Here is a 22,791-nt window from a genome sequence, read left to right as displayed (position 1 = left end):
ACCCAACTTCCCCAGTTTAAAGCCCACTTGTTGAAGCCGCCGGGAATGATTTTGGGGCTGTGGTGTCTAGCATCTAACACCAAGCCGTCTAGCATCTTCTCATATTGCACTAATGTTGCACTTGGAGGAGCAATGATGCCAAGTACACATTTGTTACTATATGAGAGTGGTACATGAAAAGTGAACCACACTGTCACTCAAAAGCTTCAAGCCTTCGTGAACATCTGTCGGCGTCGTATTATCGGAGTACATGAGCCCGATACTATTATAAACGAAGAACTTGGTCTGCGCGCATGCCTACCACCCATACGTATCACACACACATTAATGAGGAGCGGCAACTGCTTTGCTGGCTATGTCATACAATGAAATTCACTAAGATAGCCGACGAGTGGGGACAGTAGAGAATCGACACAGAAAATCGTGGAGAAGCTGAAGCGCATTGCAGGTAACCGCAAACGATGGCACATAGGGATGGCTGACGCGCTATATAAAATGCAACCATATATATTTCTACTTTTGAAGAATGTATCTGACCTCAAGTCGGTTATCTCCCAACCATTCCAATTTGTTTTCTGGGCTGTCAGAACCCTGTTGGACTAGGTCTTTGACAGCACCAAATTTGTTCAGCGCAGGATCTGAGAGTGTAGTCATTCATTCTGTTGCGCGATTGTTTCTGTGGAATCGATCCTCTCCGAGGCTATTCAACCAGCTTCCGAACATGTTTTTTTTTTTCAGTGGGTTGGGTTGAGCTGGGTTTTAAGCCCATCGCTGCAAACCTGGAGGACCAGGACAATTGCTTTAGATCCCTTTGGCAAAGGTGTGATTAGGTAGTGGAGTTTTCTCAATTAAGCTGAGCGTCCACCGATATTTTTTTTACAGTACTAGTACTTTTTTACCGAGTACTAGTTTTACTGAGAATAGTACTAAATATGTATGCACATTGCCTCAAACCCTTCTTTTTATCTGGGCTTGTGATCAGCTATTCGCATAATATCTATTGACATAATAGACATGTTGGCTACAGTTGGACCTCGATTCAACGCATCTTGGAGAGCAGAGGTCACCTGCTACATATCTGCTTCCAGGAGGATCGCACACGTTGAGACTCTGGCAAGGTCCTAGTGTGACTGAGCGGAGAGGGGAGGGATTCATGATAATGACTTGAGGGCGGAGAGGGAGTATCGAGACCTCCCCTGCTGGATCGGTGATTTAAAAATATTTGCAATATTTGCAATTCTCAAGTAATCCGTTGTAGGGATATATAAAAATTAGGCGTTAATTTGCATCTTATGAACATTATTGTTGAAATTCGAATTAATACCCATTTCCGCTAACTGCAGAAAGATTATTTTCTGCAGATAGTGAAAGGGCCTAAATATTTATATCAATTCAATCCACAATCCATGCGCCGGGAGTGAAATAAAAAGAAATCCGGTGTAGAAGTGTCTATTCAGCAAGTGACGAGGTCAAGAGCCTCTAACAGGAATGATCCGTTTGAAAAGAACAAGTTTTTAGATCCCGCATCTAGACTTCAGTTACGTAATCAAAATGGATGCATAATACAAATTCACATTTGCAATAAAAGTAGCTCATCAAAACGTTCCGCTAACAGCTCTGAAGACTGGAAACGAGCATAAAGGAACACATAAAGAGGTGCCCAAATTTCCCATCCGCATTATTAATATCTGTATTATTCATTCAGTTTTTCACGGGCCATTTTGTCATTTTACATTCATAGAGGATTACAGATCTTAATAATACTTAGAGTCAATACTATTTTAAAGGATCTGCCATCATCGCGAATACCATAAATCTTGAGGTGTCTTTTCAAGCGAGAATTCATTAGACTGACATTATATTGACACGCTTAGGTAATAGATACCAAATTTAAAATTCATTAGCAATCGATGTTAAAAGCGTAATTTATCTATACTTCAGGAGAATGAAGAATTTGATCCGGTTCGCCCGTTGGAGACGAGAGTGGCCAGAAATATTGCATAATATTAAACATATACCAAAAGTCATTCCTCTAATGCATAAATGGAAATTTTATGCAAAAATCTCGCAAGATCAAAGAATGCACAGAAATAGATTTTGTAATTTACTCGTATCAAAGTTTCTATAAATGGATTCTATTTGGGAATGTGGCAAAGGAGAAAATAATGGTTATTCACAGTTCGCTGCAGGTTCTTAAGTATATATGGTACTCTAAATTACCTTCCTGATGATATATGTGTCTATAATCTAAATTTGCTTTTTGGTTGGTCATATAATATGCTAATTACTTTCATAGATTCTGTGGATGAAATGACGTCAAATAATTTTGAAATATGTTAGTTTACTATATTCTCGAATAGTAAGGTCTGGGTGATTAAGTCTTGGTTTGAAAACAGCAAACTTAAACATAAAGCTCTATTCATACGATTCAGCAGTTAGCGTATCCAGCACAACATCCCTAACGTTTACTATGAGAATATTCATACTACTCAACAGCAGGCGTTCGGTATCCAGCATGGATCGTGCCAGACATGGCATCGTAGAATCCAAGAACACTCGTATCCCGGCGTGAATTCGTATGGTGGAAGGAAATTATTGCGCATCTACGTAGTTCCACACAAGTATTCTGTTCTTGCATCAACGATTTTATCAATGCAAAGTATCGAATTGGTGGACCGCGACACAAAACCCAGAAATCTGGAGTTCCTTATTAAGGCAGGCCTAGAGCAGGTTCTTGCACCGTTGATGATGAAGCCTCACGATTAGGTAAGAGCCATCTCTTATCTGGTGGATAGACTGGCTTCCGAAGTAAATCGGCACAATCCAATAATAATGGCTGGCATTTTTAGCTCTTGGGACGAAGATTCGGCTAGATGTGAAACAAACGAAAGTGGCTTCAAAATAGACCCAACACGTTAAGGACCCAGGGGCTGGACGCTTTAGGTATTAAAGCTTTTGTGTATTTTATATACAAAAACACTTGAGTGCACATTTGTCCCATTAGCAGCTGGCACATAATGTTAATGCATACATTATGTCAGAATATTCACTTTTGTGTGCTGCTTAGATCCAGTCTCAGAACTTGCACTACAGTGACTAATTTCGATTATTATAACTTTGTCTTGCCCTGTGAGTTGGAACTTAAGAATACACTCAAAGTCTTTCCTGTTTGTCGAAAGAGGCGTGCAAAAAGGATAGAAATTTGTGGGCTAACATCCTACAAATTTTATTGCTACCGAAACGTCAAGAACGCCTTGAATAGTGACAGACATCACGCCGAAGAAATTTGGCTGTCGAAATATGCGCACGCTCCTCAGCAACGGTAGTAAGGGTCCTCAGCATGCTTACATTCTCCAACTTGAACGGGGATTCCAGTGATATAAGCAGGGCATTCTCGCCCTAAGCGAAGTTGGTGGGACTTTGAAGACTACTCCTCTACCTCTTGCTATATTATTGGCAATGCGCATTTGTACTCTGGAAAGCCAAGGTGTAGGACACTTAAGCCTGAAGTCGAGTTGTTTCTGACGGTGCGGTCTGGACATGCTGGGGGAATTAGCTCCCGGATGTACCTAACAACATAGGCGCTGACATCGGCCTCAAAAGAAATCACCATCTGATGGTTGCTTACGTCCGCTTGCGTGTTGCGTTCGCCTCTTCTGGTAGAGTTGGGGTGCTGCCACCCCTAAGTTCAACATTAACCGTTTGTAGTACCCAGCTGTCGCCTCACAGTGGGAGAGCTATTTTACCTGTCGGACGGTAGATATATTGGGTAAGCTGCCTGTGGATACCGACGAGCATTGGGCTGCCATCAAAAATGCTCTTTGCTCGATGTGCACACAGGTTTTCGGCTACGTTCCGGAGGGACGTCATAAGATCTGCTTGACAACAAAACCGTGGAAGCGCATCGATGAATAGAAGGATTGGCTCTGTTGACCGCTACGAGGGATGGCGGACATGACGCGCTTCAACTCCGATACCGAGCAAAATCCCGAGGAATTCCGTGTAGTGTACGCTGGTAAGGGAAGCGGAAGACGCCGCACATTGCAATGAATTCAAGAAAGTATGCCGCATGGTGGTTAAAGGGTAGTATAGATTCCAGTGCGAAACCGCAAAACCTGGAAATCGCCTGCTGCACCAACACCAACAACTCTATTACAAAACCCTATCTCCACCTCCACGCAGTGATCGCTGCGAGCTGTTTCTTAACAAAAAGCTGCAGACGAAGAAGAACGAAGGCGAGTCTTCCAAATCCAGGTTTGAGGTTGGAGAGGACTGACAACAACTTGCTACGAAGCCACAAACGGAGCCTCGGACTGGACTAACAACACAACGATGAACCTGGTAACGAAAACGGAATAACGATTTGCGCATTCTCTCACGGAACGTACGCTCCCTGTACAGAGAAGGAGCTACCAAGCAGCTAGCCGATACCCAGTCCCAATAGAGGGCTGATGTAACAGTATTGCAGGATGTGCGTTGGACAGGAACTGCTTTCCTGGAAAAGAGCCACTACACCATACATAATAGTGGCCATCCAGTAAATCAAATTCTGTAGTCCACCAAAAAATGAAATGTGCTGTTATTGGCTTGGAAAACATAAGCAAACGGCTATGTACCCTCCGCTTCCGAGGCAAATTCAGATATATAGGCCTTATTGACGTTCACGCCCTTACAGAGGCGACTGCAGAGTCGGAGAAGCATATCTTCTACAAGGCAGTTGAACTAACCCTCGAAACCTATTCCAGGTATGATATCAAAATCATACTTGCGGATTTTAACAGCCAAGTAGGGATGGAGACCGCATTCAGTCGATACGTTGGCTCCCCTACCTTACAAAAGGATATCAATGATAACGACTGCGGGTTATTCTTATATTAAAAGCGGTCCATAAACAAACGTGCGCCTCTCCATTTGCGGGATGCATGTTTTTGAGCTAGAAGGATTTGCAAACGATCTAGAGGAAGAGCGGACTTGGACGGGAAACGGCAAGTATATATGAACCTTCGAAGTAGGCTTTTGTAGGCTATATGGACCCGTAAGCGAGAATGCTCCAAGGAGTTTTCCTTGACTGGTGGAAGAGGCAAAAACTAGTTTTGCTCCCGAAACCTAATAAGCACCCAGAATATCCATCATCATACCGCCCGATTTGCCTCATCGAAACGGTAGGAAAGATCCTCGGAAGGGTCATTTACAATAGACTGCTCCCTATCATTGAATATAAGGATGCACTATCGGAGTGATAATTTGAATTTCGACAAGCCCACTTGTTGTTTTGAAGTTAGCTCGAGATGCGATGTCGTCTAATAAATTCTGTGCCGTGGTGACGTTGGACGTCAAAAATGCGTTCAATTCCGCTAGCTGGGAGTGGATAAAAAGCTCACTGGCTAAAACGGATATCCCTAGTTATTTGACTAAGCTCCCCGGAAGTTACCTCTCGAGGAGGACAAGGGACCACCGCAGGAGTACCACAGGGCTCAGTGTTGAGTCCTCTCCGGTGGAACGTGATGTACAATGGGGTCCTTGCCCTTCCCGTGTCTAAGGAAGCCACTATAATCGATTTCGCATATGATTTAGCTGTGGTTGTCGTCGCGAAATAAGCTGAAGGCGTTGAAGTGTACGTCAACGAAACCATTAGCGCCATAAAAGTGTGACTGGAGATGGTTCAGCTTAACTTTGCGAAACGAAAGACGGAGGCGGTCTTAATTACCAACCGTAGAAAGAGGAATACGGTTAATATTTGTGTTGGTGGTCACATCATCACTTCGAAATCGATTATCAAATACCAGGGGGTGATGATTAACGCTAAAATCAATTTCAAGGGACACCTGGACTATGCCTGTGAGAAAGCAGCAAATACCCGCGTGTCATTAACACATATGATGCCTAACATTGGAGGCCCAAGATACAGTCGCAGATTACTTGTGGCTGGAGTGGTTCACTCCACACTATTATACGCAGCACCAATTTGGGAGGAAGCACTAGCGTGTGAAAGTAATCTGAGGAGGGTAAGTATGACTTACCGCTTAGTGGCGCTAAGGGTATGCAGCGCCTTCAGAAAAATACCAGGCAACGTAGCGTGTGTTATTGCGGAAATGATCCCGATAGACATTCTAACAAGTGAGACACGCTGTCTGTACGAGAAAAAGAAAATGAATCCACCTGAAAAGGATGCAGACTACCGAAAGGCGGCAAGGCGAGAGTCGCTGGAAAAGTGGCATCAACGGTGGGATGATTCGCAGAGGGATCGCTGGACCCACACTTTGATTCCCCGTATTGAGGAGTGGATGCAGCAACGACACGGCGAGATGAACTATCATCTGACGCAATGCCTGTCAGGCCATGGTGGTAACAGAAAGTATCTGCACCAATTCAGGCTGGATGATTCTCCCTTTTGCCCTGAATGTGGTTGAACATGTTATGTTCCATTCGTCATCTACGCTTCAACTGATTTTATAATGTAAAGGATTGCCTCGAGGAGAAGTCCTCTGCCGGAAACATCTACTGGAAAATTCTTTGCCTGTTGAGACACCTTCCTATTATTAATTATTTTCGCATAACTACGTATAGGAAATTTTACTTATGTATAGTACGTCATTCTATAGTTTCTTGATTGAGTTGTTTTATAATTCAAAACAGTTTATGACATTCAGTTTTAACGTAAACAACCCAACCTTTCCAGTAATCTCGATAGAAACATGTTCATAGCCATATAAAAATTTTATTGCTGCTTCCTATTAACTATTACATCCGAGATACTTTTTGAAAATCCATAGTTCCTGACCCGTCTTATCCAAATGTTAAAAAATTATGTTGAAACGAATTTTATAGCACTTAACTTACCTTGCTCAACTCTATCAGCTGTTAATAAAAAAATAAAGATAAAACTTGCAAACTGGTCAATATATGTAGATCTTGATAAATATTTTGATGAAATATTATTTAACAGTTCATTTTGACTGCTTTTGAGAAAATGTTCCCAAAGTAAAGGCAAATTTTGTGCGTTTTATGAAAAAATGGACACGGCTAGACGTGAAATCTAATGTTTAATTTATTTGCGGTGTCACCAGTCTATCAGATTTCGCGCAGCCAGTCGATAAATTTGATATGGACTTCTGATATCATTCAAAGTAGACAAGAGCGGAAAAATAAAAGATAACTGGGGATTATCGTCAAGTGGTTCCGAAATTTAATGGAAAGATTTTATGAAAATGATATAGATGATAGTCATAAAATGCGGATAAGTCAGTAATATGTCAGTAAGATTGGGATTGCGTGGATGTGATCCGGCAATAATTCAACCTCTATTGAATGGGGACACCAGACAAGATATATAAAACTTGGCAAGTTTAATTTTAGACTATTTCTTAGAAATCTGCAAGATAAACAAGAACGGAACTAAAAAAATTTGTACGTAGTTTCTCTGGACTAAGTGATTTCTCACTTAATATTTTATTTTGTCCATTAAAACTGGATTAAGATTGAGGAACGTCAATCAGAGGCAGTATCCATTTAAAAGTATTTATGGAAAGAAAGATAGCCTTATAAGGCGGTTCAAAACAACACATGGCATTCATAACACGATGGGTCGTCAGGCGCTTGAATTCTAAATCAGTTTAGGATCGCATCAGTTAGTCGAATACTTTGTATTGCTAAATTGAATGTATTAATTCACTCATAGCCCTAGTAATTCCCCCCTCGATTGCGTAGTGTCCGGGGCTTAGCGACATGAGCGGTATTTCAGCCGCCTATAATGAAGCTAATGAAAAATAAGATGATCAAACGACTATCCTGAGTGGCCGAAGACGACCTAGATGAAAGAATTATCCCAAAACCTAAAAGATATTGGCTAAGGGACCGTGAAGGTCTGCCCGCAACTACTGAACCTCCATCAAAGTGCTCGGTTGACACGTTCCTGCACGCCTCTGTGGTAGCCAGGCTCGGGAATGTGGGAAGTCCTTTGAGCGCTTTGATCCCTCATTTTTATAAAATTAACGTGTCTACACCGATGTGGGGGTCCGCACCGGATCTAAAAATATCTCAAAGAACAAGGGAATTCGCGACGGCCTAACGAGATAAACCAGAACGCGAGCTAAACTTGGAAAATAAAAAAAAACAGCTCGACCGCGCGCGTAGAGTCGCAAATCTCCGAACCCGAGTGCCGCGATCAAGTGGAAGAAATCAACGACGGACCACAGCCTCAATCATTGTTTCCTCTGCCTCAGATTTTCAATGAAGCGCGCCTCCTGAGGTTCCTTCCTATCCATAATATCCTCAGACCAGTATTTGGAGGATATCCCTATGCAAAGGTTTTGCGGGGTCAAGGAGGAGGAGAAAAGGAAGAAGGCCTCAAATTAAAAGGATTTAATTAGAATCCATCCTATGATCTATATTATAAATCGATAAACATCAGTAAAATTAAAATAAATATAAAATAAATTAGGAACCAAACAGAAAACCGGGCAAAAAAAATAAGAATTAACAAAAAAGTAGCTAATTCCAATTAGTCAAGCTAAAATAATAAAATAAATAAGGAAATAAAATGAATATAATGAAAATAAATAATGGAATAAAAATAAATAAAACTCCGCCGAAGTCGGTCCCTAGCCCGGTTGCGAAAGGACGAGGGATGGTTAGCTTCAGTCTGAATGGCTGTACGCCACCGCAGCGTCTTAGGGGGTAGGTGAGGAAAGTGAAGAACTTTGTAGTCTTGCAGATTACTCACTGTGGAAGGTATTCCCACACCTGGCAATTAAGTATAAAATGCAAATCCATTCAATGAGAAGAAGGAGGTCCGGTACGGATAACCGGCGGAAGTCGTCTGACTTGGTGACTAGGTCGGGCTCCCATAATGGACAGCACAGCATCGAAACCGCTAGTCGTGGGGCGGTTCGACGTCTAGGCGCCAAGACGACCAGGAGCATAGCCACAATCTGTGTCGACCACTTCAGCAGTTGCGCGTAGGCAGCGGATGAAATGGACTGAACAAATGAACCTCTTCATCATTCGCTCCTACTACGAAATAACGGCGGGGGCGGATACAACATTTTACCGTCCCTTGTTGCACCAGAGCTTTTTTCGCAATTCGCGCACGTGACTGTACAGCGAGTCGCAGATCAATACCGCTTTATTACTCGCAGCGACACAATCCCGGCCACCATCAGGGCGCGTGTTCGACTTGAAGTCATCGGGGAAACTGGTGACCAAGAATCAATGGGGGCAGAGGCGACGGCATCAACAACACCACGCCGCACTGCAGGCAACAGTTTCAGTAGTCGCCGAAGCACTCTTCTCCACGGTCGAGCTGCGGTTTCCGGTGAGGTTCGGGACGAATTCCAAATTCCGTGTATAGAATTCTCGGATATGCATCCTTTGCATAGACCATGTACTCCCAGGCTCTATGCATATCCAGCAACTCCGGGAATTCTATCTCAAATCAATGATGATATTGCATCTCGGCTGTGTGCTGATATGTCGCTGCTGCAACTAAAATTACTTGTGTATTGTGATGCAGTTGCGGCTATCAGATTGCACGGTCAAAAGATTCGCTTTCGTGTTATTGGTTTGAGTGACAAAAGAGATCCGCCATGAAAAATTCGTCTGGAACGTCGGCGGGACTCACCGCCCAACATGCTGAGCATGCTCAGTAGATCACCGCCGAAGGCACCCGCCATGCCACTACGCCTGGCATGAATTTTACGGGTGTTACCGAAGAGGAAGTTCGGTGAGCCATAAAAAGCTCGAAGAACTGGAGGGGCCCAGGTCTGGATCGGGTGCAGAATTTCTGGTATAAGAATATTACCAGCGTACACTGTCGGCTAGCACGCAGTATAAATGAGGTCTTGAGTCGGCCGGAGGAATTTCCACCCTTCCTCACTGCGGGGATTACCTACCTTATCTCTAAGAAGGACACGGCGCAGGACCCCGCAGATACAAGACCGATTACTTACTTACCAACCCTCTACAAATTCATCACGTCCATTATTAGTGAAAGGATCAATGCGCACCTCGAGACAAACAACATTTTGTCCGAGGAGCAGAAGGGCTGCCGAGTTGGGTCAAGGGATTGCAAAGAGCAACTCATTATCGACTCGGTAGTTGTAGGACCAGCAACTAGAGGTCAAACAAACCTCTTTAGTTGCTATATGGATTATGCCAAGGCTTTTGATAGCGTTCCGCATACTTGGCTAATCGATATCCTTCATCTGTATCGCATTGATACGAAACTAATAAAGTTTTTGGCGACAGTCATGGAAGGGTGGCATACCACCTTATCGGTGCGTACATCTGAGGGTGCGAATACCTCTAAGCCCATCCGTCCCCTTTGATTTTGTATGGCACTGAACCCCCTTTCGTGGCTACTGAATGAAGTTAGAGGGCGTGGTTTTGCAATAAAGTATGGCCTACGTGCTAAGTGCGAACTGACACATTTGATGTACTTAGATGACATCAAGCTGTATGCTGGTACTGTCAACCCTCTTGGAAGCCTGTTGCGAATAATAGACATGTTCAGCCGTGATATTCGGATGGAGTTTAGATTAGACAAGTGTCGAATCCAAGCCATCCGCAAAGGTCATCATGAGCCGCATGCCGGACATAGCATTGGTGACCTCCACATCGAAGCTATGACCGAGACAGACTTCTACAAGTACCTAGGAATTCTGCAAGGAACCCATGTTCAAGTTGGTGTTCTGAAGGATGCTCTGCTGTCCGAATTCCTGCGACGTGTAAAGCTGATGCTGAAATCGCATCTCTCGGGGAAGAAAAAAATAAGCGCTTTGAAAGTATTTACTGGCTTATGCTTTCGGAATATTGCCGTCGACGAAGACCAATCTAAAAAACGTCCAGCGGCGGATACGGACAACTGTGTCCAAATTCCGAATGCATCATCCAAAGTCTGCCGTGGAGCGGATGAACCTGCCTCGTGAGACCGGAAGTAGGGGCGTGGTTGACGTGGCGGCACAACATCATCGCCAAGTCGACTTGCTGCGCGCTTATTTTTACAGCAAAGAAAAAGCGAGTCCCGGCTGTCTGTAAGGTAGACTGTGGGCTGACTCCACTTAACTTGAAGGATCGATCTTTCAATCCTCTGAGTGGGGTGAAGTCGGACCAAGAGCGGATCGATGAATAGAAGCCGAAGGCAATGCACGGTAAACACGTGAATTATCTTTGGCTGTCATTTGTCGATTTGCATTTGTCGAACATGTGTGTCATGTGTGCCATACAAGACGGCGTGGTCGCCACCCGAGCTTATAAAAAGCTCATCATGAAAGAACGGGTGGAGAACGACCAGTGCAGAATGTGTGGTTCGGCGTTAGAGACGTTGGACCATCTCATTTCTGGCTGTACTGTTATGGCACCGGTGCAATACATCACCAGGCATAATACTGTATGTAAGGTTATCCATCAAAACCTGGCATATAAGCATGGGCTGATCACGGGAACATGTCCGGTTTACGGATATGAGCCGCAAGGACCCTTACTTAAAAATTACTAAATTGGCCACAAATTACCCCACGTTACGATATCAACTCGAATAAAGTCAACAGTATTATATTACTAATATACTATAACCATTTTTCTGTCAGACATTGACCGCCCTCCCTTAAGTTTAGGAGATATTCCCTACAGCATGGAAGGAGCAGTAGCTGGTACTGCTGAAACATCCTCATGTAGACCCATATGATTTGTATACGCTATGTGGAAAATGTTGGAGTGGGTAATTTACAACAGATTACTCCGACTGTCGAAAGCCAAGGAGGCCTTTTAGATCGGCAGTTTGCCATCAAAGTGGTTACTGACTTGGCCGAAAATGCAATTCACAGTACGGGTTGTATCAGTAAATGTTGCGTGGTGGTGACCCTGGACGTAAGGAGCGCATTTAATTCGGCAAATGGGAACTTTATACGAAAGTGCCTGGCCACCATTGGTGTCCCCGCCTATCTCGCAGCTATTGTCGATAGATATCAGTGATAACGGAGGCTCTGATATGATACCGATGATGGATGGATTAGAGTCGACAATCACATCATCTCTTCCAAACAGGCCATGGTAGTAGTCGGAGGTGATTTTACCGGGTAAAAACGGCGTGGTGTGTCCAGGCAAGAGTCTTTTGAAGATTTCCCCCTCCATACAAAAAAAAACCATATCAGATGAGACAGTACTGGTGGTGATGAGAATGATCATAGTCGACATTCTGGCGAATGAAATGAGTACACTTATACCATACAAGACATATGGAGGGGTAACGGAACGCAGGAATGCGGCAAAGTCAAAGTGGCATAATCTCTGGGAATGCAGATAGGACCAGTCTTTGAAAGAACCAATGGACGCATCAGCTCATTTCCAACATTAGAGTATGGCTTGGACGGAAACACGGTGAAACGAACTACCAGATTAACCAGTTCACCATGGGACTCGGGGGTTGCTACAGGCAGTATCTACACCGCTATGGGCTGATTAATTCTCCTCATTGTCCTGCATGCAGTGGCCCACCGGAGGATGCAGAGCATGTGATGTTCCACTGCCCAAGGTTCGCGATGGAGAGAAGGAGCCTGAGCCAAGCGCTGGGAATGAACATGAGCCCCGGGAGTATAGTTGCCGAGGTGCTGAGGTCGAAGAAGAAATAGCTTACTGTTTCATCCGCAACTGTAAAAATACAGAGCAAGATGGTGAAGGAAGGAAGGAGGAGGAAAGCTCAAACGACAAGAAGCGCGAGTGTCTAAACGGTCAGCCGGCAGAGTTGGAGCGGACGTGTCTTCCTAAGATTTTTCACCTCCGTATACGATCAGACAAAAAAAACAAGGTTCCACTAAATATTGTAAATTATGCATTTGAATTAAATCTAAGAAGGTTAGAAAAAACCTGACTTTATTACTGCAAATTCAACTGTCTACCATCATAATTGATCCTGATAAAAAAACATCTTTATGCATATGTACCGACAGATATACTCCTACGAAGTTTATAAATTATTGATGAGTATTCTGCGAACTAACATTCAAACTTTCAAAATATTGTATTTTTGAAAAACATGACAATAAAATGCCAACCGAAAAACCCAAATACTGTCAAATTTTACGGGAAAGCACATAAATCTTAACAATAATCGATTTGGAAAGAGACTCTAATAAAAGGATTCCAATCGAGGGGAAATCCAGTAGTAAAACCCATAAAAATCTGAAAATTGCCAATTTTTTAATAATAGCGAATTCTATGACTTTCAAAATCTGAAAATGAGAGCTTTTAGACGACCTAATCTCCAAAATGGTTCATGAAATTGGCTTCGGATCACCATTAAATGCACCCCAATAAAATGTTAAATAACTATGAGTATCAGATTATGAACGAAACGATCAATGGAATGATCATTAATGGATAAATTGTGGTCATGTGGATTTATCTGTTTGTTGATTCCAGTTCAATATTCGGGAGTAAGTGTAAATTCTTACAACAACCTCGGCCAGGCTGTTTACATTCGATAATATTTACAATAAAGTTTGAGCAAGAATTGTAAACACGTTTCAAAAACACTTTTTTGGCGCCTCTTTGATAATAAGCGTCAATTTTTTGGAAGAAATGCCATTTCCGTGTGTGCAACCTTTTAGCGCATTCATTGAAAAACATTAAAATTTCCGGGAATTTCGATACTTCGCCATGGACCCCTGAAAGGGATGTCGTTCCAGTCGCTTATTTTTAAAAGTTTTATTGTCGATTATTAAACGATTTGAAAAGAAAAGGTAAAATGCAAATAAGAAAGTTCAATGGGGAGAACACGAAACTATCGATTGTAAATTCAGTTTTATGACCTACGAAATGAATCAGATCGTTGAGAAGCGCAGTTTATTTTGGTGACGTTGTTAACGATGGTATTCACTTTGTCCTGGGCACGGTACACTCATCCTGTGACATCAACCACTTTAGGGGTTAATTTATGGCGCCAATTCAAACGTTACCATATAATGTTCAAATTTGTAACATTATAAAGTAGCAGAGCCGTCGCCATGAAAACGGCGTGATCTCTTTAATGGAGGATTTGTAATTCTGATGGAAATTAGTCCCGGATTTAGTTGCACTGACTTGAAATAAGTTCAGTAATTCCGTTCGGTTTTATTTAAATTTTCATTTGCATGATTACAATATATTTTCGAAGTGCTGTTTGCATTCTCCGAAGTCATCACACAGTTCAACAGTTCAGTGTCAACTATCAGCCTGGCAGGTTTATTGTGATGTGAAGTGCATGTCCTTTCGATTGATGCTGGTATAGCGAACCTGTAACCATGGTCAGTCTATCCTTTTATCCAAGGTTCTAATGAATTGCCTTATACAAAACATCAGCATAGAAAAAGAATCATCTTTAAAGGCGCAACAACCGGTGTCCAGTCTAGGCCTACCTTAGTTTTTTGGAACTATAATCGCCAAGGTTCCACTAATTCAATATTCTCATTTGCTACCTCGCTTCCTATACAGTCACTCCATCTGAGGTAGGGTCTGCCAGATTTTTTCTTTTTCTACCATAAGAATTTCACATATATGTATGTTTTCCTGATTATCATCGCTAATTCGGATTAGGTGCAATCGAATCAATCAATCTTCACGGCGAAGGGTTGACTTTTTCAGGTTTTGTGTGAAACAAAACCTTATTAGAATCGAGACGGTGTCTTTTTTTTTCATCGTTGGAAGGTGGAAAGGTTCAAAACCTACTGCTGGCTCCTGCCAAACAGTTATGTGAGACTTCTACTCACTAAAACCACCACCTTCTTCTTCCACTCTCCCCACGGGACTGCTATAAGCATTGCATCGTGGGGCTGGATCAGTTCTTAACTGTGACGCATTGTTCGCTCCCTTTCTTGCTTTCTTCGCAGTTCTTCATGCCTTAGCTGTTCATGAATCATTTTCAGCTCAATTACCACTTGATTCCAAGCCTCCGTTGATTCCAACATAAACTCCACTATATTTCCAGGTGTTAAGCGCCTGCCTGCGATCGCCTTCAGCCTAGTTCGGTGTGCTGTAAACCTTGGGCACTCAAACACAACATGCTCCGCATTCTCAGCCACGTTACCACATCTTGGGCACCATGGTGATTCGTCGTGTCCAAATCGATAAAGATAAGCCCGATAACCTCCATGTCCACTTACAAACTGTGTTAGCTCGTAGCTTAGTTCCCCGTGATTCCTTTCCATCCATCTTCGAATGTGTGGAATGATACGGTAGGTCCAACGGCCAGTTTGTGCCTCGTTCCATCTCTTTTGCCATTTTGCGATGGATTCTCGCCGTGCTAGTTGCCATCGAAGTACAATAGACTCACCGATTGCATCATATTGTCGTAGAGACGCCGACCTTCATCCGCCAAGATGTCTATGGGGATTGTCCCAGCCAGTACATATGCTGCTTCTCCTGATGTCGTTCGATAAACACTGCATACCCGGAGTGCACTTAGTCGATACGCCATTCCTAGTTTTCCGCAGTTTGATTTGTTTTCCAGAACGGTTGCCCAACTGGAGCTGCGTAGAGTAGCACGGAACTAACTACCCTTGAAATAAGACGACGTCGACTTTGTCTTGGTCCACCAATGTTCGGTAGTATCCTCGAGATCGTTACAGCGATGGGAGATGCTTTAGTTGCAGCGCACTCAATGTGTTTTTTAAAATTGAGTCTTTTGTCAATCATTACTCCCAAATATTAAAGCGACTCTTGGGAGTAAATTGTTTTTTCACCAACTTTAATTTTCACGGTCGTGTCTTTCCTTCTTTTGCTGATTAGCACTAGTTCCGTTTTATGTTCAGCAAGTGATAGACCGGACTTTTTCAACCAGGAATTGATCTCCCATATCGCTTTATTTGCATAGATTTCGATCTCGTCTAAGCGTTTTGCCACTATTGTCACCCCGATATCGTTCGCAAAGCCAATAGTTGTCACGCCGTTAGGAAGGCGTAGCGTCAGCACTCCGTTGTACATAATTAACCACAGTAAGGGACCTAAGACAGACGCCTGTGGTACGCCGCACGTCATTGGGAATAATTTCTCTACATCGTCCGAGTCGCAATATAATCTTCTTCCAAGAAGAAATGCAACAACGATGCGTACAATGTACTTTGGAACCTTTAGTTTGGTTAGAGCCTCTACGATTTTCGTCCACTTTGCAGTGTTGAAAGCATTTTTTACATCGAGGGTCACCACTGCGCAGCATTTGTCATTTTGTATTGCAGCGCGAGCCAGGCCAGTCACCATGCTGATTGCATCGATGGTTGATCTCCCCTTACGAAACCCGAATTGCTTGTCGGATAGGCCTCCTTCCTTTTCCGCAACAACGAGCAGCCTGTTCTATAATACTCGTTCAAATAGTTTACCAATGGTACAAACATATCGGTCGATATGAGGAGGGGTCTCCCAATGGTTTACCTAGCTTCGGAATAAGTATCAACTTTTGCAGCTTCCATTGCTCGGGGAATTCTACTTCTCTAAGGCATGCCGTAAAAACTTTGGCAAACATACCTGGTGCTGACCTGGCTGCCACTTTCAGCGCGATATTCGGGATTCCATCTGGCCCTGGGGTCTTATTTTGAGCGAATTTCCTTGCTGCATCAAAAATTTCCTCTTCTACCACTTCAGGAATTTCGTCGGGATTTACATGCACTTTAGGCAGATTTGTGTGGTTCACATCCTCTGGGAAGAGAGTGTCCACTATGTTTTCTAGTAATTTTGGGCAGGTAATCGGTGGGGAGTGCTTGCCTTTCAGTGATGACATTACAGACCTGTAGGCGCCACCCCATGGATCAGAATCAGCTTCGGTACACTTCCGCTTGAAATGTTCGGATTTGCTCTTCGTGATAGCTACATCCTTGCAATTTTTTCCTCGCGTTCTTGTATTGCGTGTGCAGCTCAACGAATTCAGGTTGATTTCTTCTGCGCTGGGAGCATCTCCTAGCTCTGAGGCAGTTTTTCCGACATTCCTCAATTTCTGAATTCCACCAGAAATTGGGATTTCGTCTTCGGAAAGCGCTACGCCGTGGCATAGAGGCATCGCATGCCCGCTGCAATTTTTCCGCGGCCTGTAAAGCTTTTTCTTGTGCGCTTCCCGATACTAATGTGTCATCTAGAAGTACCTCCTTGAACATTTCTTCATTGAATTTGTTAGTTACCCAGCTCATCGTTATTCTTTTTGGTGGCTTCATATAATTCCTACGCGAGGTTTGGAAGACAATAGCCTGATGATCGCTGTGTGTGTACTCTTCGCTAACATGCCACTGCAAGTCTTTGATAAGGGTGTCACTGACGAAAGTGAGGTCTACTACCGATTGTCATTCTCCCCTCCGGTATGTGTTGGCTCCCCCAGAGTTCGCAAGTACGACATTTAGACGCGAGAAAGCCTCTAGCAGTATTTGCCTCCTTGCATTTGTTTTTCTGCTTCCCCATTCTTCTGCCCATGAGTTGAAATCCCCGGCAATTATTTTGGGATTATAGCGGCTGGCATCAAAAGATAGTTTCTCAAGCAACAAAGTGAATTCATGCAGCGTGAGGCTCGGGGCTGCGTAACAACTATAGATGTATATACCTCCTATTTTGGCACGTGTAAATCCGTTCTCTGGATGTTTTTTTACATCTTCTATAGCACGACTTCCGCAGCTCCATATCGCGGCTTTGCTGTTTTTGTCAGCTACCCATACTCTGCTATGAAGATTTTCATATTGTTCGCATACAATAGCTACGTCGACATTATTTTCAAACACGCTCTGGGAGAGCAGGTCTTGGGCCGCTCGACAGTGGTTCAGATTTAGTTGTATTAACTTCGTTTGCGCTTATTTATGAACGCCTTTCTGAATACTGGGCAATTACTGCTTAATGCAATGTGGGCGCTGTCGCTATTTTTCATTTCGACACAGAACACGCATTTGGGCTTTCCGTTGCAATCCTTCGCAAAATGGCCTTGCTCTCCGCACTTGCGACACAGACTAGGTCTGTCTTGTGAGCTGGTACAGGCTTTCGCAATGTGGCCGAACTGCCAGCACTTAAAACATTTATGCACCTGACTTTGCTCTCGTATCCGGCAAACTACCCATCCAATACGAACTTTAGTTGCTGCTATCGCCTTTTTTGCTGCTTCGACAGGAAGACAGGTGTCTGTCTGTCCGTCTGTCTGTCTGTCTGTCACACCCGATTTATTCGGAAACGGCTAGACCGATTGTCACGAAAATTGGTGAGAGTATGTAATCTGGTGTTCCCTTTACATGCAGTATGTGGTGCCATCTTCTGTTAAGTTTAAGGGGGGCTCCCCGTACATGTGAATGGAGGGTGCAAATTTGCCATGTAAGGTATCAAATGAAAGGTCTCCATTAGTACTTTTCAAATCTGGTTCAATATTTGATATTAGATGAAACATAGGGGAGTGAGGGTTCAAAATATGGCCCACAAAAAGTGTAACAGGTCTCGTTCTCAGAACCTATCCAACCGAAAAATCTGAAAAAAAATCACAATGGTGCATCTCTACGAAATCTAGGCCTCAAAATATATCCGGTTCCGATATCTGCACAAATAAAGTTAATAATAGTATATTTCCACATTTTAGAAATTTACCCGGCACCCCCCTTATGTTCATCCCAGAAGTACAAAATTTGGCATGCCTGTAATGAAGAACATAATGCAAAGTTTGATCAAGTTTGAAGAAAATCCAACAATTATTAACAAAGTTGTAGGGGGTGAAACATTACAATTTTTTGTGAATTTCATGGACTCTTCAACCTGCATGACGTCATCATCACATATCAATTCGTCAATACCACAACGAAATGAGTTCTTATGAATTGGGTCGCAGAGAATTATTTTGTTTTAGTTTTTTAGTTATTTGTCAACCAGACATGTGTGTGTGTAGGTATTTAATATATGCGTGCTAAGGAACTTTGCGGGTAGTGCCTAATTCAAATAGATATAAGAAGTAAATCGGAGATATGGGTACGATCAATTTATATACGTGCATATATGTGTACAGTATTCGGTTATAGGCAGTTTGTTTGTTTAGGCTAAGCGTGATATCTATGACTGTAATATGTACGTATGTCTGCGGGGATTTGTAGCTATATACGGACAGAAAAATGTGCGTTGAAGTTTCTTACATAAGATGAACACAAAACCTTTATACCCGAAGCGCGAGCTTCCGGTATTCCGACTTGTTTGATTGCTTAATTTTGTGCGCGTCTAAGTTAATGAAAAAAAAACTATCATAGTTTCTATGGCTTCTCAGCATCTGTATCATTTCATTTTCTTTGTACTGTGACGACCGTTTGACAGATTCATTTCCTTGTATGAGGCATATTTCGTTTTCTTCTTCTTAACTCTCTTCATTATCTCCATTACCCTCCTTTCTGTTTCTTATTTCCGATCACAACTCAACTTATGTTAAAAACTTTAACTTCAAAATGTTCATTTTAATTTTCAATTCTATTTACAAAACTCTCAATCCTTTGAACCTTCCACAGAACCTTGAAATTCATTTAAATATTCCAAAGTTAAAATTTAAAAAAACAAAATCCTAAAATTTCGAGAAGGATCATTAACATTATTTGTCGCAGTTTGCACATAGATTTAATCATGATGCATCTCCCCCTCGGGCACCACCTTGCCGTGGTAGGTGAACATGTAGTAGTTCACTACTACACTAAGGGTGTCCCAAATACACGAAGATTCAAGCAATAGATTGTAACTCTCCAAATGGTAACGAATCACAGACTTCGATTCCACCCGCGACTTTAAGAGATCAGGTGGTGCCCGAGACACGGATTTTAAGGGCCTCCCCAGATTCATGTTCCCCCAACAAAGAAGTGGGAAGCCTGCAACCAGTGTGTACGGCCCTGTCAGCAAACGATAGTATAGCAACTCCTTTAATGAGAAGAACTAGAAACCTAACTATGGTCGGAATGTCGGTGACACTGTCGTCTAATTCTTCAAGAAAACGGGAGAGGAAGGCTCGCTGGAAGGAAACTGCAGCCGCAAAGGAGTGGGGACTATGGGCTAAATCCTACCTGTTAGAACCTTCTTCTCCACCTCTATCAGGAAAAACGGAAAAAGGGAAGCCGGTGATGTGGACGCAGGAGGTATATGGAAACTGATCCATGCAGCCCGGACACCTTGAACCTGGGACGGCTCACAGAAGCCTACAACAATGGAAGGCACTGCGAAAAATGAGAAGTTTCTTATGAATAAGGAACTTTTCAGCTAGCGGCGGTTACGTCTCTCAACATAAAGGTTAGTAAAATTAACCTGCAACATGCCAAAACCTCTTCCTATCTACTGGTAAAGTTGCTGGACTGCCCTTATATATTTATGGCATAGGTTCATCTGTAGTATTGGATCAGTAAAGAGGACTAGGACCTTTTTCGATGAGAGATCCTCGAGACCTATGCCTGTGTACTGATCTCAAAATTGTTAGAGGCAACCACGCTTAGACAATTCGGTTCTCCGGACCTATTTCGGTCAATTTATAATACGTGGTTAATGGCAAGATCCTCTGCTTACTTACCTTATGATTCTTTATGTCCTCCGTGTGTGGCGGCGCAGCGGAGATGGGAACCATGCACTGCATTACCGAAAGGCGTTGCATGGAGCGCAGGCACCACCGATGCACTACTGCTGACATATCTGGCGGTCTAGCACGAGGCCCTAACCTTCTCGGGGTATAATTGGTTTAAACAAAAGCTGAAATATTAAGGAGATGATTATTATATTAAATATTGATGCTAATTAACTACAAGCGTGGAATGTTTAGCTAAAAGAGAAGCTATTTGATTTTATCACTTCAGCTGGTCTGTTGACCATGAGTGTTGGATCCCTAGGCCAAGTTGAAGTGAAATAATTGATCTCACAATCTGCTCTACAAAACTGTTAGAGTTAATTAGATTTTGATAAGTGCTAGGTGAAGTCTCACTGTCAGATTACCGTTTCTTAGAATTTAGTCCGACTATTACAGCTGAACAGTGTGTTCAATGAACCTTTTGGTAACAAAGTGGAGCTCCCTAGTCGACTAAGTACTCCTTTGACGATAGAAGGTCAATTAGAAACTCTGAATCGCACACTTTCAGAGTGCTTTGAAGAGGCTTACAATATTTCCTGAAGCCAAGCGATAAGACGGTTTCATAGTGGAACCGATAACTGCAAAATCTCAAGAAATCAGCCAGATGACTTCTGAATCGTGCTAGTAGAAGCAATAAGAATGAAGACTAGCTAAATTTCAGGAACTCACAGACTCGTAAAATATTCAAAGCAATACTCCTTTAGAGCATACTGTGAGGACCTGGAAAGTGAAAAGAGTCTTCCAGACTCAGCAGAGTCCTGAAAAAGAATGAGTCGCCCAAATTGGACTGTCTCAGAAAACCAGATGGAACTTTCATAAACTATGGAATTTATCTGGAATAATAAAAAACTTGTTGTTTCTTTTTCGTTGGTGTGGATATTTATTCTTGCAAGTACCGATATTTCGGGAACCACTTGTTCCCTTCATCAGTGCTAACAAGACTTGGAAACACCGCATAACTACACTCAGATATGGAATTTGGAAATACACCATCCGGGAGAACAGATAACAGAAGTGGAAGGAGAAGATTGGCGGTTTCTGCGCATCTTTCAACACAAGAGTGTTGCAAAGGGAATTATTACCAATGAAAAGTAAGAGCTGCTATACTATTCTCTGAACACTTCAAAGCAACTGGATGGCATCTATCCAGCGATGCTAAAGGAGAGCATCGAATACTGGGAACAACTTTATTATATTTTTCGAGGATGTCTTGTTTTAGGCTACGACCCTACCTCTTGGCAGAAGATTAAGGTTGTCTTCACAATTAAGCCTGAGAAAAATGACTTTTCAAATCGAAAGAACTTCAGAGAAATCAGCTTATCGTCATTTTCGCTGAAATGTCATGATTGCTACATTCATGAAAAGACGCTAAGGCCGTACCCATGAAATGAACATGCTTACCATCATGGAAAGTTCTATGAGTCTGCTCTTAACTCTTTGGTTTCAAAGATACAAGACGTAACTCTGAAAGGAGAGCATGCAATGGGGTGTTGTTGATCATCGAAGGGATGTTTGATTGTGCGCATGTGCTGGTGGGTGCTAATACAGAGATTGTTATGTGCTGAAAAGGGTGTTGACCGCTAGCTAACAGCGGAAGCGAAGAAAGGCTACCCTCAAGGAGGTGCGATATCACAACCCCTGTGGAGTTCGTTGGTCGACTCATTACTGTGAGAACTGCAAAATTTTCAAGTACACGCTCAAGTTTATGCGAATGACGTGGCTGTGCAAGTTATTGGAACGGTGTGTAGAAATACACAACGCCCCGTAGATTTGATTGAATTTAGTGCCTCAGGCGTGGACGTTCAGTAAGTGCACATAAAACCACAAGGGTATTATTTACTAAAAGGTGAAAACTGAATAGTATTTGCCTTGCAGATATGAAGGGTACGACCCTTTAACTCATCGGAGAAGTTAAATATCTGAAAGTTATTCTAGACGAGATCTTCTTCCATCATCATCGTCAACGGCGAAACAACCGGTGTCCGGTCTAGGCCTGCCTTAATAAGGAACTGCAGACATCCCGGTTTTGCGCCGAGGTCCACCAATTCGATATCCCTAAAACCTGTCTGGCGTCCTGACCTACACCATCGTTCCATCTCAGGCAGGGTTTACCTCGTCTTCTTTTTCTACCATAGATATTGACCTTATAGACTTCCCGGGCGGGATCATCCTCATCCATGCGGATTAAGTAAACCGTCCATCGTAACCTATTGAGCCGGATTTTATCCACA

Source organism: Hermetia illucens, chromosome 3, assembly GCF_905115235.1.
Source record: "Hermetia illucens chromosome 3, iHerIll2.2.curated.20191125, whole genome shotgun sequence".
NCBI lineage: Eukaryota > Metazoa > Arthropoda > Insecta > Diptera > Stratiomyidae > Hermetia > Hermetia illucens.
This window is presented reverse-complemented; position numbering follows the sequence as displayed.